This window comes from Aulonocara sp. 'chitande type north' Nkhata Bay, linkage group LG23 (genome assembly GCF_057382095.1).
Source record: "Aulonocara sp. 'chitande type north' Nkhata Bay isolate Kocher_YH1m ecotype deep benthic linkage group LG23, A_spYH_male_GT1.1, whole genome shotgun sequence".
Lineage (NCBI taxonomy): Eukaryota > Metazoa > Chordata > Actinopteri > Cichliformes > Cichlidae > Aulonocara > Aulonocara sp. 'chitande type north' Nkhata Bay.
This window is the reverse complement of record NC_141365.1, coordinates 42,981,775-42,999,009: the sequence shown is the minus strand read 5'-3', so window position 1 is coordinate 42,999,009 and position 17,235 is coordinate 42,981,775. Positions and strand designations below refer to the sequence as shown.

Below are 17,235 nucleotides of genomic sequence, written 5' to 3'. Positions count from 1 at the left end.
TTTCTTGCAACATGTACTCATATATTTATGCAATACTTATGCTGTTTGTTTACTTCAGCTCAGCATTCAGTACAGTTATTCCCTCCAAGCTGATCACCAAACTTGTGGCTTTTAGACTCAGCAACTCCATCTGTATCTGGATCATGGACTTTCTGACCAACAGACCCCAGCATGTTAGGTCAGGCCATAACTGCTCTACCACCATCACACTCAACACTGGCACTTCACAGGGCTGTGTGCTGAGCCCGTTCCTCTATGACTGCAGACCTGAGTATGGATCCAACTCCATCATCAAGTCTGCAGATGACACCACGGTGACCGTCTCATCAGTGACAACGATGAGACTGGCTACAGGGAAGAGGTAAAGCACCTCGCTGTGTGGTCTGACAATAACCTGCTCCTGAGTACCAGCAAAACCAAAGAGCTCATTGTGGACTTCAGGAGGGAGAAGACAGACACCCATGTCCCCATCTACATAAATGGCACAGCTGTTGAACGGGTCTCCAGCTTCAAGTTCTAGGGGACCCACATCTCTGAGAATCTGTCCTGGTCAACTAACACCTCCAGCCTGGTCAAGAAGGCCCATCAGCGCCTTTTTTTCTTTACGATACTGAAGAAGAACCACCTGTCTACTGACATACTGGTTAACTTCTACCGTTGTGTGATAGAGAGCATCCTGACCAACTGTGTCACGGTGTGGTATGGGAACTGTTCTGTTGCTGACCGCAAGGCACTGCAGCGGGTGGTGAAAGCCGCCCAACGCATCACAGGGACTCCACTTCCTGCCATTGAGGATGTCCACAAGAAGAGATGTCTATGCCAAGCACGCATCATTCTCGGGGACTCCTCTCATCCTGCCTCCAGCTCCTCCCCTCCAGAAGGCGCTACAGGAGCCTTCAGACTAAAATCAGCAGGTTTAGGAACAGCTTCTTCCCCACAGCTGTCACCCTACACTGTTCACTATTGTAGTCTGTTCAGAGAGCTACGCTTCCACTGCTGCAGATATATTCATAGCACTCTGTAGATCTGTTTATCTCACACCGATACATCTGTATGTAGTACATCTGTATATTTGCTCTTATTGCACTTACTGATAAGATGCAAACTGTATTTTGTTACCCTGTATTTAGACATGTGTAATGACAGTAAAGTTGAATTCTAAATGCTATCCTAAACATTTAAACAAAAGCAGCTACACAGCTACAGGAGAAGTTTTTAGAAGTGATTTTTAGAAGGCCAGTAAAGAGAGCATGGAGACAGATGGAGGATGCCAAATCCACTGAATCTACACGCTTCCTGTTTCCACCTCATCCTTCCAGTGCTCTACTATACTCCCTGCTCTCCCTACCACAACTGTCTTAGAACTTGCCTGGGCCAGGTCTGAGTCCAGGTCTGAGTCCAGCTTTGCAACTCCAGCCAGGTCACATGACACAGGGGTTTGCTCTGATGTCAGCAGGCAGGTCAGTGGAGCCCTCTGGTGATGGATTTATGTCAGTGAAACAGGAGGAGGCCTGAAAACAGACAGAAGGCTTAACTAGCAGGACAAAGTAGCATGTAGTACTTGAAGGAGTCATCACAGCCAATCAGTTCTCAGGAAAATGGAACATCACATACATTTTCTCTTCTTTGATTTTCATCAATGTATTTCCTTTGAAATTTAAAAAATTATTATTTTTTTCATTTTGAAATATTTCCTTCTGTCAATATTTCTGCCTGATTAGAAGCTCATAGGCAGTTCCTGTCACTCTACAATAAAATAATGTAAAGGCTGCCCTCTCTGCCATCCCACTAGCTGACCTAACTGACACAAGTAAACTGTGTTAAGGTACCCTACATGGACTAAGGTTCTTGGCCACATACATATAGATTTGTGTGGTTGTAGAAATCATGCCATGAAGCTCCCAGCGCACATTTTTGATGCTTCTGTCTGTGGCAGAGGTGGTTTGGAGCTCGGCAGAGCCTTGGTGGCTTTTACTGACTATACACCCCTACCCATTTATTATGAACAAACAGCACAACTATTTGTGTTTTTTTTTTCTATGTTACACTTGCATGATTTAGATTTATACTTATGTGGCAGCTATTCACTGGCCTGACAAAGCTATTTTAAATGATATCATGTCATGAATAACACAAGTTATTTTCCATGAAATCAAAAAGTGGTGAAATTCTCAAAAAATGAATGAGACGTGCATGTAATTTGACATATTTTGTTGTTTTGTGTGTGTGTTTGTCTGTATGAAATTTTGACGTGTATCTGACAAACACAATTTTGAAAACACTGGAAAGACCTCAAGACATTTTTTCTTTTGCTTACTATGTAAACAAAAATTCCCACCAATGCTTTTCAGTGTGAAATTTAGTGTGTAGAGAAAATACCTGTGCCAAGTTGTCTCCATCTAGTGGTGAATAACGCATTACCACTACATCAGGTGAGTTTTTCTCTGTGCACAGTGACACAAAACTCATTTAACAACATAAACTATTTAAAAAATGATGTAGGCAGATCAAGGCAATGTTACAGATTCAGTAAGAACAGAAGTTTATTGCAATCCTTCAAATATGCAGGGCGTCACACTAACACAGTTGCTTATGTCCAGCATAGCTCTGTTATTATCAATTTGATTCGAAACGTGTCCAGTTTATTGTCTTAAACTTGCATTAAAGTTTCAATGAACTAAAGTGGTCCCTCTGAGTCAGCACCCAGAAAGCTCGTCTCTTTTAAAAATGTGGCCATAAATACGAGCGCTGCTAGGATCTTAAAACACTGGGGCTAAATCCAGACCTGAAATCTTTGGAAGTTTCACTCAGTAACAGCACCTTTTTAATATTATTGACTATATTTTATAGTCACATTTATATAAAATGTCAAACATTATACGTTAGCTAAAGGTTGAAGTCACAGAGCTATACTGAACAACAATGCAATTTGAGTTTTTCTTGTTTGTACTATATATTTGATTTATTGTAAGCAGCGGGAGTAAAACCTAAAGAAAAAAACAGTAAAAACATGAATGAATCTCTCCTCTTACAGCTTGTGCTTTTATTGTGCCGTGATGTCTCCTTTGAAACTGTCCTCTTGCTCGTGTTTTGGATGCTCACCTCTTCTTCACCTTTCCTGTTCCTTTCACTAAACTGCTGCTCTCTTGTTCTCTGCTCTCGCCTCCTGTTCTGGTTACAATTAGAATGCAGTCAGCATGTGCCAAATAAACTTGCTCCAAATCGATCATGTTTGATATGATGATGAAGTTTTTAACATCTTATTTATCAACTTATTTGATGCACTGTATCAATCAGTTATTAAACAAATATCAGACTGTAGAAAAGCCAATAATAATGCACGGAGCAAGTTCATGCCATAAGAGCTAAATGGCCATAAAAGAAAATCCTGAATGCCTAATACAGGACAGGCCAACATTGAATGCAGCCACAGATCGACATCAGTCAGCTTTCTGTACTTTCCACCTGATCACATCTGTCCTCAAAGTCATGTCATTTCCTCTGTGGTTCATTTATGTTTACTTTTACATTTGCAGTGACAATAAATTTAGTGACATAGTGCACACATTATTTCCTATGGACTGCTGGGTTATCTTGTTTTATTTAAGTTAGTATTTTTAAAGGTGCAGTCAGTCATTTTTTAGGTTATTTGATAGAAAAAAAAAAGGATCTTGTACTCATAAATAAACATAGAATAGTGGATAAATATGACACACTGTTAAATGTGTCATTGCTCACTGCTTAATTTCCTCATTGTTTAAGCATTACTCATCCTTAGTATGTCATTTATAAATACAGATATACGTTCTTAGAAAGAACCACTTCTGAACCTGATCTCCTTACTCCAAGGAGCTTTTGTGAGTTATCATTGTGCCAGAGGAGGAGGGCATCCAATACTTCTTTCATTTCACCTGAGTTCGCCTGTGGGAAAGCACAGCGCCGAATACCCTGACTATTTCTTTGAATTCAGGAGTACTAGTGAACTAATCTTGAGTGATTACTGAATTATCTGAATAAAGCTAATGAACCAGAGAAATTCTAAACTCTTAAACATCCCAGAGATATCTGAATTTATGTCTGCACCTTCACACTCCAGATATGATGGATCATACCTGTTTTACCTCCGGTGTTGTGCCAAAAAGTGATCGTCTGACGAAAAACTGATTTCCAATGTCTGTATCCAACACAAAAACTGCAGTCGTGGTGCTTTCGATTGTACTCAGAACTCGGAAATTCTGCCTTCTGAATAGGAAGATGTAGGTAACACCAGACTGCAGATGAGCTGCATACAGGGCTGGACTGAGACAGAAAATTGGCCCGGACATTTTGACTAGAGACCGGCCCACCATTATAGGAAAAATCATAAAGCCTTTGAATGAAAATAAACACTGTTGTGACAGTGATGTTCACTGTTTTGATGGTATATATGCATCAATCTATCAATCGTTTGTTGTAAGATTCAGATAATTACAGTATTTTTTAAAAGCGAGACATTTTAAATGAGAATAAGAAAGAAAAGTATTTCCTTGTGCCCACCTTTCCCTGTTAAAGCCCTACCTGGCCCCCTGGCAAAACTTTGCTAGATCCGCACCTGCACAGTTACCAGCTGTCAGCTACATAAAAAAGGATCCTGGTGTTTTTTGTCTCTCAGAAACAGTTCATAACTTCCCTTCAACTCATTCATGTCACCTAAAAGGTAAACCTGTTTCTCCATCACAGCTCTGATGATCCAGTAAGGACATCTCCTGGTTTCATCTTCATGTTTCCCTCTCACCAGATATACCAACCGATATCATGACCAGCAGCTTTTTTACAGCTGTGGCTCCAGCAAACATCAGCTGATAGTAGAAAGTAATATTAAATAAATTCTAACAGCTGATCAAGCTTAAACGTACTGCTGTTGTTAGCGCGACATCCGCTGGTTTCCTGTTTCGGCGCAAAGTGAGCAATAAACAAACAAGAGAGCCGATCAGCTGATCATTGATCAGTTTCATGATTGAAGTAGAAACAGGAGAGGGAGGGGGAGAGAATGAGAGAAGAAGAGGCAGCTGTGCAGCAAAGACACAGAATAACTCCAGCTTTGTGCCTTTTTCATTGTAGCTGAATTACGGGACTAACTGTTCCCTTTCACCTAAATAAGAAACGCATAATATTTTCTCTGAATACCAGACGGGACAGTTGACAACTCTAATAACTTATGAACAAAATAAAGTTCAACATCATTAACTTCATAGCACCACCCAGCTGTATAGAAACTCCATCATGCTAGCTAGTACGCAGTACGGAAAAAGTCAGAAAAACGAAAATAAACTCCAACTAAACTTGGTTCATATCTGACCCAGAGAGACTGCAGGTCATAACTTCTTACCTGAAGTTCAGTTCACACTTGGACCGGCGGCCGCCTCGGGTCTCTTTTCCTTCTGCGTCCCCTTTCCTTCATCCACCTGCTGGCCTCCACCACTTGCTAATGTTACTGAATCTGTGGAAGCTCCGCGATAGCCACCACACGAAGTAACGACCCTATCTAAATCCCAGTAACGACTAACGCTCGTTACCACAATAATAACGTAGTTACTGTAACGCGTTACCTAATAACGCATTAGTCCCAACACTGCTTAGGATGTAACTACAGCCCAGCCCATGCAGCAGTGTATGAATGACTAACCGTATTGTGGATGGATTATCTCAGTTGTTCTCCTGGCTGAAGTTTGGTCCTTTTACAGCATCCTGCCATGCGATTACATTTGTTCCTGACCACCGAGAACACTCACGTTAACTTTTATCGAGTGGAAAAAAAGTTAGCTTGTTTATATTATGCTAACATAGCTGTGTCGCTAGCGGTCACGTAGCACATCATTATATACCAGCTAGCCCAACTTCAGTAACCCTACAAACGTCACTGCTGTTTACTTTTCTGTCTTCATTTATGTTGGAAGTGATAGCAGAGCTGTACGTTTGAATTTGTTTCCAAAACCCCGCAGTCAGGACATGCTATATTGTATTTAGATAGAAGCTAGCGAGCTAACTCCCTGCTAACTTCTAACTCCGTTAAATGTCATAAATTCCGTTTTCATGGATGCCTGGATGTTAAACTCAATTGTTACACCTGGTAGAGCAGAACGCTGATCATTTTATTAAAGATGAAAGACTTTAGACAGTTTTTCAACTCTCAGTAATGCCATAGTGATCGTTTGATATATGGGCCTGCAGCGGAGTTTATGCCCAGACACGGCTAGTGACGTCAGACTGAACAACCGGATAGCAACTCTTTGGTGGCAGAACTACAAAACAACCTGTTTGTTAAAATCAAGATAAGGAAGACACAGAGAGACGCAGACGCTGAAGCAGACACATATAAAATGGCAGAAGCACAGATGGAAGTGGTCGTGAGCCCAAATATAACAGTTTTGCAAAGATCGGAAAATGACCTCAAAAAACCCCAAACACCAAATCCTGAAACACGTCCTCTGGCACAAGTTCAAACCGAAGTGGTCGTGAAAGGCAAGAAAAAAAGGGGGCAAAAACAGAAAAGAGTGGCTGAAGAACCCAGACGACCGATTACTCGGGCGTATGCTCGGGCTCTTCTAGAAGCCCAAAACAACGTGGCTGATGGAAGCAACCCGAGAAATGAAGAAGTGTCAGGAAACCCTGAAGGAACCTCTGAAAGGGAAAACCCTGGATCCCTCCCTATGTCAGAACCAAAGGACGACGTGAATATGGAGACAGAGGCAAACACGAATAACGCCAGTGGACAAAACCCTGGGCCAAATGGAGGGACGTGGCAACATCAGCCAAATCCCAGATTTATACCCCATGATGGCAGAGTCCAGTATGATTCATGTTGTGAGATTGCTGCTCTCAGGCATCAACTACAAGCTTCCCAAAACCACCAGAATGAGCTTTACTGGAAACTGGTAGCTGCTAATAAGAGGGCTTCTTATTACCAGTCTAAGGTGACCAAACTTCATGCACAGATGATCGCCGACAAAAAACAGCACGAAGAAACAATTAAAGAGCTCATAGAGCAACTGGAGGAGGCTAATGATAATAATAAGCCTGATACGAGAAAAACAGAGGTTCAAGCAAAGGACAACCAAGCAGTTGTCATGCTGGATGACATGATTCGTGTCCTGCACGAAGACGTCAGCGACCCTACCACAGAGCAGTGTGTGGATTCTTCTACACAAACCACAGAGGCTTCACACACGGACTGTGTAGGTCTGAAGGAGGCTCAATTTGAAGCCCAATACAAGACTCAACAAGAGCAAATAGGAACACTCCAACAACAGCTCCTAGAAGCTCAACACCAACTCAAGGAACAGGAAGATAAACATAGGCAGGACCAGGAGACACTGAACATGGAAATCAGTGAGCTTAAATCCCAGCTCTGCTCCAACAAGGAGCTTCATGACATGAAAGCAGAGACTCTTTATCAAGAGTTGAAAGAAGTCAAAGCGTCCTACATTAACATCACACAGGAGCAAAATGAACAAAATTCCAACACAGCAAATGGAAAATCTGAGCTTCTGGTGGAAAAAGACACCAAAGAACAGGACAAGGAAGAAGAAGGAGAAGACTCCCTGACATCAACTGAGATGTCTCTGCATGACTCTCTACAACAAACAGATGACAGAGAGAAAACGATAACTACCAATCCAGCTGAACTCGAAACTGAAGCTAAGACTGTGCCAGAGAAAAAACCCAAGAAGAAGACGAAGAGGAACTGGCTGCGTCGGCTTTTCAGCTGTACCAGTCCACAGACAGACTGATTTACACAACTGTGGAAAAACTAAATAAATACACAAAAAAAATAATAATTGGAAAACATAGATGTGTCATTATTTCATATAGATTTCAAATAACATACCATTTGATGTCAACATGTTTTAGTTGCATTTGCAGTGCTCGTGCTGTTATATTCTTATGATTCTGTTCATTTTATGAGTGTATCCTTCAGCCTTGCTTCACATATTTACTGCTGCTTGATCAGCTTTAGTCCTGCTAGCATCAGCACAGGTAGAAACAGATCACACATCAGAGAATCGGCCGTGCATCTAAATGCAAATGGAAACTAAAAATGAAAACATAGATAACTTAGCTGAACTTCATACATCTGAAAGTTGACCAATGCATACATAGTGCTAAAAATCAGGTATCGGGAAAACACATTATTTTATATTATGCTGAAATCAATTGTTATCCTTTTTTAAAACTATATCATATAATAAAGTCTGTTTTGAAGTTTACTATGGTAAAAAAAATATTTTAAGGCTTTTCAGATATACTGTAACTTCATAGGTATGAACCATCAAAGCATTTTCATCATAAATATAAAACTTCATTAGGTAGATCTGTTCAAATACTCATTAATGCAAATATCTGATCAGCCAATCACATGGCAGCAACTCAATGCAGGTGTAAAAGGTGAGGTCTAAAAAGAATAGGGATGGGTACCGGCATCCAGTGCCATGATGGCACCGGTTCTGACATAAACGGTAGTAACCAGACCGAAAAGCAGCGCACATTTCGGTGTTTTATTTCGGTGCTTTTTTTTCCTGAGCTGTGATACACTTTAGATTCTAGCCAATCATTTTACGTTTCCGAGGATAGTAGGCGGGTCCTGGTACGTACGTTCTTTTAGAGCAGAGCTACAGATTAAAAATGCCCAAGGCGAAGCGGTCAAAAGGTGAGGTCTAAAAAAAACCTTCAAGAAAATATGAATCCATCTTAATCAGTCTTTAATTATGAAGCAATCTCCTAACTCCCTCTGACAAACAGACCTGTGGAAAAATTTATAAACCACTTTTAACTTTTTCCAAGGTGAATATTGTCTGGCAGCAGGTGCCCTTCCCCTCCCAGATCACGTCAAGGACAATTACAGCAGCTATTACAAACATAAGCAGAATAAACCATGAAACTAAACATTTCTCCTCCTTGATATTCTTCATCCAAATCCGTGCCTCCCTGGTCCTCATTTGACATAAGCCAAGTACTCCCACCTGACATCTGCTCCCCACGCGTGTCTATGCAAAAACCAAATTATACGCCAGTGATTGTCTGAAACCAGCAGGGGTGTTCATGTGCAAGAGGACACATCCATGGTCAGCAGAGCATTGGTAAGTTGTGGGGGATAGCTGTTAAATGGACCAGCATAACCAAATAGCCTCAAACACAAAGTAAAAACACAGCTACTCTGCATCAGAAGCTTTTTAATAATCTACTGGCCACAAGTAATACACTAAATACTCATACTCTCCAGAGGATCAACTCTTTCAATTCTAGTGTGTGTGTGTGTGTGTTGGGGAAATGACCTGCTCACTAGGCCCTGTGTATTCTTTGACATCACATCTGATGGAGACTGGCTGGCCCTCCACCCGGATTAATGGACCAGGAGGCACCGTCACCACACGGGCCGAGCACCCACCTTGAAGAACACAGAAGACATTTTAAAAGATTAAAAGTCTATAACAGAAAAAATTATGTGTGGAGGCTGAGTTGGACTCTGAAACCTCTAAGATGAAAGAAAATCCTTCTATATATGAAGCAAAAATAGAATTTACATGAAGAATACGCTGTATTTATATACATTTGCCCCTCAGTACAACAGACCATTGAGGTCATATTGAAGTTTGCTGGGCCTGTAGCAGCTTGAATAAGGTAATGACATGTTTGACAATGACACTGATGTTCAATGTTTTAATCATGGACAGTCAGGTGAAAGCCACACTGGCTGACTTGCAACAAATCCTGGCTGAAGAACAGGAAGCCAAGCTTGGTCAGTGTGTGACCACACCTGGCATCCAGACCAGCATGAGGAGGAGCAGCCAGGCTGTTGTGGCTGTGTGTGGTTCTTCCACATTTTTCCACAACAACAGGACAGAGACTGAGAGACATTTATTTTCAATCTCTTTGATTGACTTTTCAATTCGGCTTAGTCCAACATACCAACCAAAACCTCTGTTTCACTCAAAAAGTTACAAATCAATTGGATGTTAAATGCACTATTTTTTGTTTAAATAATAATTTTTAAAAAAAAAGATAGTCCACCCACAGACAAAAATGAAATATTAAATTGGCAGACTTCAAAACGGGGATTAATATTTGGCTTCGTGTCAAACGACCGCCTGCCCAACACTGTTGCAGTGATTTACCAAAAATGCCTGCGAGTACTTAAACTGTTTAGCACTTGTTTAGCTACAATGGCAAAATGAACTGATAAAGATGTATAAGACAGAGCAGGTAAATAATGCACAGTGATAACGATAGTTGCAAAAGTTTTTTTTTTATAAAACATCTTCCTAAATCCTGTTGACTATAAACATAACATAAAAAATATTTTAAAAATACATCACTTTTTCTTTTCTTCCTTTTTTTAAATAAAAGGGCACCAGCAGAGTTAATTAGCCACCAAGCAAAGAAGTGTCTCTTACTGAGCATGAAAATCCCAAAAGTGAGTGCAGTGACATAGTTTTCCATTTTCCTTCCACTTTTTTCCTTGTCCCTCGATTTCCACGTGTTTTCTCTGGAGGTAAGACCGGTCCTCTCTCGCCACTGACACTTACCACTATATGTGAGTGCAGGAAATGCGTGACAGCATGACAGAGGAGAGAGAGTCTGTGAGTGTGAGAGAGACAGAGACTGAGCCTAAGATTGTGGTCAACCACCAGACAGATGCTTGGGGCCCAGACTAGTGCCAGCAGGTCTCTGACAGCAGAGACCTGGCCTCCCTGAAAGGACCCCACTCGTGCCTCTTACAGTTCAAGTGGCATTCATAGTTCTGTTTAAGTGAATGGCAGCTAGGAACAAGAATGAAAATTGAAAAGCAGAAAGAAAGAAGAAAAAAGAGGAAGAGGAGAAAAATCTAAATGCTGCCAGTTTATTTTTAACTTTAGGTTGCAGACATTTCAGTGAGGAACCTTCCACCAGTTTAACACGAGCTAGTTTAACATTAAATAACTCAGAGCGGCCAGCTCTGTGTCCAGCTCTGGTGGCTGTAACATGAGCGAGAGGCGTGCACAGCTTCCTTGGTGGTGTCAGAATACTTATAAAATAACTGACCAATTCTCCCAGTCAACTGTTGCACAGGGTAGGTTTTTGGGGTGTGTATAGGAAGGGGTGAGGGGGTAATATGGTGAAATCCTGTCCTGGTACAATACCACCATACACCCACAGCTCGCCATGCGTGCCTGATACACAGGGGTGGATCTAGAAGGGTGGCATGGGGTGGCAAGTGCCACCCTAAAATGATCTCTTGCCACAGTGCCACCATAGTTTTGCATATGACAGTGTTGTTTGTTAAAATAACATAGCATTAGCACTTTGAGCGTAGTTACAGTTAACAGTGAATATAAATGCTAAAACTGAATATATCGCATAGTGTTCCCCCCCCCCCCCCCTCCATTAACAAATGGTTCAGCCCATATCACAGAGAGTCTTCTTTTCTAGTTTTCAGTAGCAAGATGCTTATGATTGTGCCAGAGCACATTTTGAACAACACCATGGGAATTTCAGATTTCACACAGGTGGTTGGTCGTTGCACTGTGGAAATGGAATGAAGGTGAGTGCTATTAACCCTCTGGGGTCCACGGACTCGCTGCACCTCCAAATCACATGACTGATTTAAGCTGACATAGCAACAAGCTGCAGCCACGCTGAGTCTTTCAGCCCTTGTTGAAAGATTGGACTTCAACACAGATCTTTGTTCATGACAGTGCAGATTTCTGACATTTTGTGTAATTTAAGCATGTAACAATTTGATTTTTTTTTCTAACAAAAAACAGTGAAACTTAAATTAGATTTGTGTTTGTAAATGAACCGCCCCATGTTGTGTAGCTTTCTGGATTTTATACTTATTGGGCTACATATCTATTTATTATACAAGCCATACAGTACATAAAATCACATGTTTTATGTAACTAAAGTGTTTAATTATGTGGGCTTCAGAAAATAATTAAGTTATAGATGATATTTACATGACAAACGTGTATACTTATTGCATTTGAATGTGTGTTTGTGAAAAAAAAGGCTTTGATTTTGCCACCCCATGTGATTTCTTTGCCACCCTAAGAAAATTTCTCTAGATCCACCGCTGCTGATACACCAGCTTAGCCCTGTCATGATTGCAAGCCCTTCATGCATACAGGGCAGCACATCCAGACACTGTCCCCTGGCACAAAGACCGGTCTTGGTACCTACTGGCTACTTTATTCTTTCATTACCCTACTTCATATTCATCACCTGCGGGCTCTGGTGAAAGTTGCAAAACTACAATGTTTAAAATAATTATGAAATCTGTACTGAGATGTTGCCACACAGTTAAATAATCTATGCCTAATAAGCACCTCACCTGGACAGCGCACAGCATTGTCTGGTTGTTGTAGATTGCCTCGATCGGTGGTGTCTTGTTGTTTAGCCCACAATACTTTGGCAGCCTGGGTGGTGTTTTGGACGTTGCTGCAGGCTGTCCTGAACTGGGGATGTGGGCCAGTAGAGGTGGGTTTGTTTTATTTTTTTATTTTGGAAGGTGACGATACACTATGGATTTGTTGTATTCAGCAAAATTATCCTCCTCTCCACAAGTGAGCCATAGAGCCAGGGTGGGCTGACAATCTTGAACCATCACTGGCTGCTTCATCTGCTTCAGTTTTCCAGACGACAAACGTTCTGCTCAGTGGCTCTTTCTAGTTCTTGGGTCTCGCAATTTCCAGGCTAATCTTAAATCCCACTTTTGACACTAGAGTAGCAAGCTCACATCAAAGTGTTAAAATTTGCAATTCTTCTGATCAAAGACCGCTCAGCCTCAGAAATGCAGCTTTATTAGTGTTAACACACGCACACAAACAGGAAATAGTGGCCCCGGCGGTCAGCAATTGTCACGGCTGTCTCAGACATTATGCATTTTAGAGCTCACATACCCATAAATATGGAGCTAGATTGCCATCTTGTGGCCAATAAGAGGAACGATGATATAAATGCCCAAAACACAGGGTAGAATAACAGAAGGGAAACACAGAGGAGACTAAAAATAACCAAAAAACACCAAACTGGAGGTTGGCATATAACTAACACCAAACAGGAACCAACAACTTAGATGCTGAAGCAGTCGCTGCACCCGTGGCAGTCCTCTTAATCTGAAAAAAGTAGTGCAGCTCAAATTTGTAATAATCTCAGAAAAGCTCAATCTAGTTTCAAAAAACTAGACTCAGCTTTTCTAGTAGTAATTTCTGCTGTTACAGGGTGAGAGGTGGGACTTTCAATAAATACGTGATTAAATCATATTGCATATGAGACTAAAACTTCATAATGAGCAAGTTATATTTTTGTGTGCAGCGGGTTGACATTGTGTGACATCGCTTTCCTGTAATCTGTTCATGGTGCAGGTGTGAAAGTTGCAATTGCACTATTGGAGCATGCAACACTAAAAAAGAGGAGTCAGTGTAAATGGAGTTAGTTTTTATAAGTGGCAGATAAATTTAGATACAACTTCTCAGCTCAGCAGTGCGGTTTGTCACACATTGTGTTTAGGATGCTAGATGCAGGCTTGCTGTAGTTTCTGGAGTGAGAGACAAAAACATTAACATTAGACTGAACGTTAGACTATAACCAGATCAACAATGCAGTCAAATATGTTATATTTCAATGAAACCTTTCCAACTCTCACTAAGTAAACAGAATAAATCGCCTGTGGTCTCATGCAACAGTCTTTATATACTCTGTTATTTCTGCTGGTGTTCTGTCTGGTACCAGTCTTTGAGTTTCAGCATCCTTTTTTGACCTATAGCAGACCTTTTAGCCATTTTTTAGCAAATTATGACACACATACTGTGTCACTTCACACCACATTTTCTCCCGTTTCCATCACATTCACCAAAATTTACAGTGTAACTTTGACTCTGTGCCTTTTTGGTATCTTGTGACTTTCACTGTACATAGCATTGGACACAGCCATAGCCAGTCAAAATGTGGGACATTGTCTCAAGATGTGGGACAGAAAAAATCCTGTGTAGTCCTACTTAAAGAGGGACATCTGATCTCCAGCTGCAGGGTTAACATACAGAGCCAGACAACCATCCACACTCACATTCACAACTATGGCCAATTTAGAATTGTAAGTTAACTTAATGCATGCGTCTGGAGAAGATCGGTGTACACACACAGGCACAGGTCACATGGTAACTTCACAAACTGAGGAAAGGGCCTAGCCAACCCACAGGTTCAAACCCACAGCCCTCTTGCTGTGAGGGGAGAGGGCTAACCGCTCAGGAGATCCAGTTCAAGTTCAGCAGATCATGAACAACGTCTGCGAAATTAGTTCCATGTATTTCCTCAAAAACATCAGAGAGCAGAATGTTTTTGATCCAGTGTTGTTTACACTCATTTACACAAGCTGACCGACCCACACAAATGTGGGTCCGTCTCCATGTCCACGTTCATACATGTTAAAGTCTCCATCCTGTGACCTTCACTTATTTTTATCCAAGGTGTGAATTGTTGAGCTTGCATGTTGCACCTGGTGGTTTTCACTTGAAGAATGACAAACTATTTGTGGGAATGAGTCACATGCAAGAAGTCACTTGTTTACCTTTGTTTACAAAAAGTGTAACTAGGGGAACTCCATAGGTATTATTTTACACAACATTGAGATATCAGGCCATCGGGTCCTACACATTGCTTGTGAATGAAACTGCAACCCTCTACATAAGAGGTAGGGAACGTTAGTCCTGGAGAGCCGGTGTCCTGCAGGTTTTAGATCTCACCCTGGGTCACCACACCTGAATCAAATGGTTAGTTCATTACCAGGAATCTGGAGAACTTCAAGACATGTTGAGGAGCTAATTTAGCCATTTAAATCAGCTGTTGGATCAAGGACATCTAAAACCTGCAGGACACCAGCTCTCGAGGCCTGGAGTTGCCCACCCCTGCTCTATATGATTTCTTCTACACAGCTTTTTTTTTTTTTAAACTGCATACATGAACATGACAACACCCAGAAAGAAAGCAAAAGCAAGTGCTTAATCTTAAACATCTTATTCCTCTCACACGACTAGAAAGCTTAAAGAGCTCAGTGAAACAGGCGTAGGCTAAGAAGGAAAGAGCAAACTGATATTTCCATCCAGAACTGCTAGCTCATTTAAAAGTGAGGAACAATCCTCTGAACATTTCGGTTAAACGATGGGCGGCGAAGACAGAACGCAAGATGCCAAAGATGAAGAAGGCGATGAAAGGAAGTGAGAAAAAGGAAGAGGGGTGGGTTAAGAAAGGAAACCAAAATAGTGAATTGCAATTGTGTAATCTGTCAAAGTGCTGCTTGTTATGTTAACTTCACAATCTTTCTGCTGTGTAAATGCAAGACACACACATGACACACACTCTCACACACCGTGCTCTGGGTTTCATGTTTATTACTTTTCAATGTACAATGTAAATTTCCCAGGCATTGCTCCAGCAGCGTGCCAGCTGCTCACAATATTGCTCCTCTTTGGTCCCGACACCTCTCCAGCTTCTCCTGGTGCTGCCCCTTCAACCATCCACGTCACCTCTCCCTCTGCAGCTGAGCCACAACACACACTTCCCTGACACACTGCCAAACCTCGACAGTGACTCCAAAAGTGGCACGAAGGGATGAACAACCACTCTTCTATAAAATATTCAATCATTTGGTGTTTTGGAGACGATGACGTACAGTGCTGGGTAAGATCTGAGATCCATGAAAGCCAGACAACACAACACATCAGTAAATCCTGCAGTAATGTCCTATAGTCTGTCATCTTGAGTGAGACCAGTCCCAGAACCTTACCAAACTTGTAGCAGATGGCTGCCCCTCCCTCAGGTTTCATCCTGTTAAAAGGGAGTTTTTCCTTCCCACTCTAGTGGGGATCGTCTGGTTCTCTTTACCTTGCAATATAAAGCACCTGCAGGCAACTGTTGTTTTTATTTGAGAATATATAAATAAAACGGAAATGAATCAAAGATGATCAGTTATCACTGTATTTAAACCATGCGAGTAAAACAAAGCTCACAAAAAATAGACGATCTCCTTCACTGTTGGGTTCAGTTTTTATTGTGTTACTGATCTATTCATTTTCATCACCATCATAACCCAGTCAGTCCATGCTGCTGATGCTTTTCAGTCAGAGAAACACAAACAATATCACCACACCATAGATTAATAACAGCGATGCATATCTTACTAATATAGCCACTGTGATATCAGTTTGCTGCAAACTAATGTGGTTTTGACAACACCGGGCCAGAGCTGCACGGAGCCACTCTGGCATCAACAAGGAATTTTCATCCTTATGAATTGCAGCTCACTGTATATTTTCTCCTTTTCAGTCTTTTCTGTGTAAACCTTAGAGATGGCTGTGTGGAAAAATCTCAGCAGATCAGCAGATTCTGAAATAGTCAGACCAGCTCATCTGCCGCCAACAACCATGGCATGTTCAAAGTCACTTAAATGTCCTTTTTTGCCCTTTCTGATGCTCAGTTTGAACCTCAGCAGGTTTGTCTCATTGAGCTGGTGCCATATGATTAACAGACTGGATATCGGTGTTAATGAGCAGCTGAAGGGATGTGTCTAGGAATTTGGCCTGTTTGCGTTAACAAATAATACTGAACTAAAACTTGGATCTTTTGAACATAGACTGTATAATTATTATCAAAATGCAAAGCTATCAAAATGGTTCCTCTTTTCAGTTTTGCACCACATAGATCACACCACAGTGCAGCAGGCCCTGCATTTTTCACAGCAGCTCTAGATGTCTCTAGATATGACACGAGGAAAATATGTAAAGATGCACTGGAAGGTGTGAAAATAAGCGAACAGCAGCACTGTGTGGGCGTGCCCATCATTCAGTCATTGTTGTTCACACACAATGAAGCCTGATAAGGCAGACAATAAACTAAAACATTTACAGTAACATAATATCACTTTAGTGAAGAAAGAACAGAATCTGACACTAAATGTGGCAATTTTCTGTTGCTATAAACCGACAAGTACAGGAAATCATCCACACACACACACACACACACACACACACACACACACACACACACACACACACACACACACACACACACTAAGCCTGCATGTAGAAAGCCACAAACACATTTTCAGCAAAAAGACAGGATATATGAATCACACACAACAACCGTCTGCTTGCATCGCTCTGTGCACTCAGAAAAGTGCAGAGGTGAAAATGACGCAGTTTGAAACATTCACTCCCAAACTTATAC

General features: G+C 41.4%; 1 long non-coding RNA gene across 2 annotated transcripts; it reads right to left on the bottom strand.

Moving 5' to 3' along the window:
- Window positions 1-1,392: 1,392 nt before the first annotated feature.
- Window positions 1,393-5,683, bottom strand: LOC147302532 (uncharacterized). Of its 2 annotated transcripts, XR_015127174.1 has the most exons (4): window positions 5,369-5,683; window positions 3,033-3,171; window positions 2,380-2,444; window positions 1,393-1,511 (listed from the first exon to the last, which is right to left on the bottom strand). It is a non-coding gene; the product is annotated as an uncharacterized LOC147302532 (long non-coding RNA). The 2 variants fall into 2 exon arrangements; XR_015127173.1 differs by having other exon boundaries at window positions 2,380-3,171.
- Window positions 5,684-17,235: the final 11,552 nt, after the last annotated feature.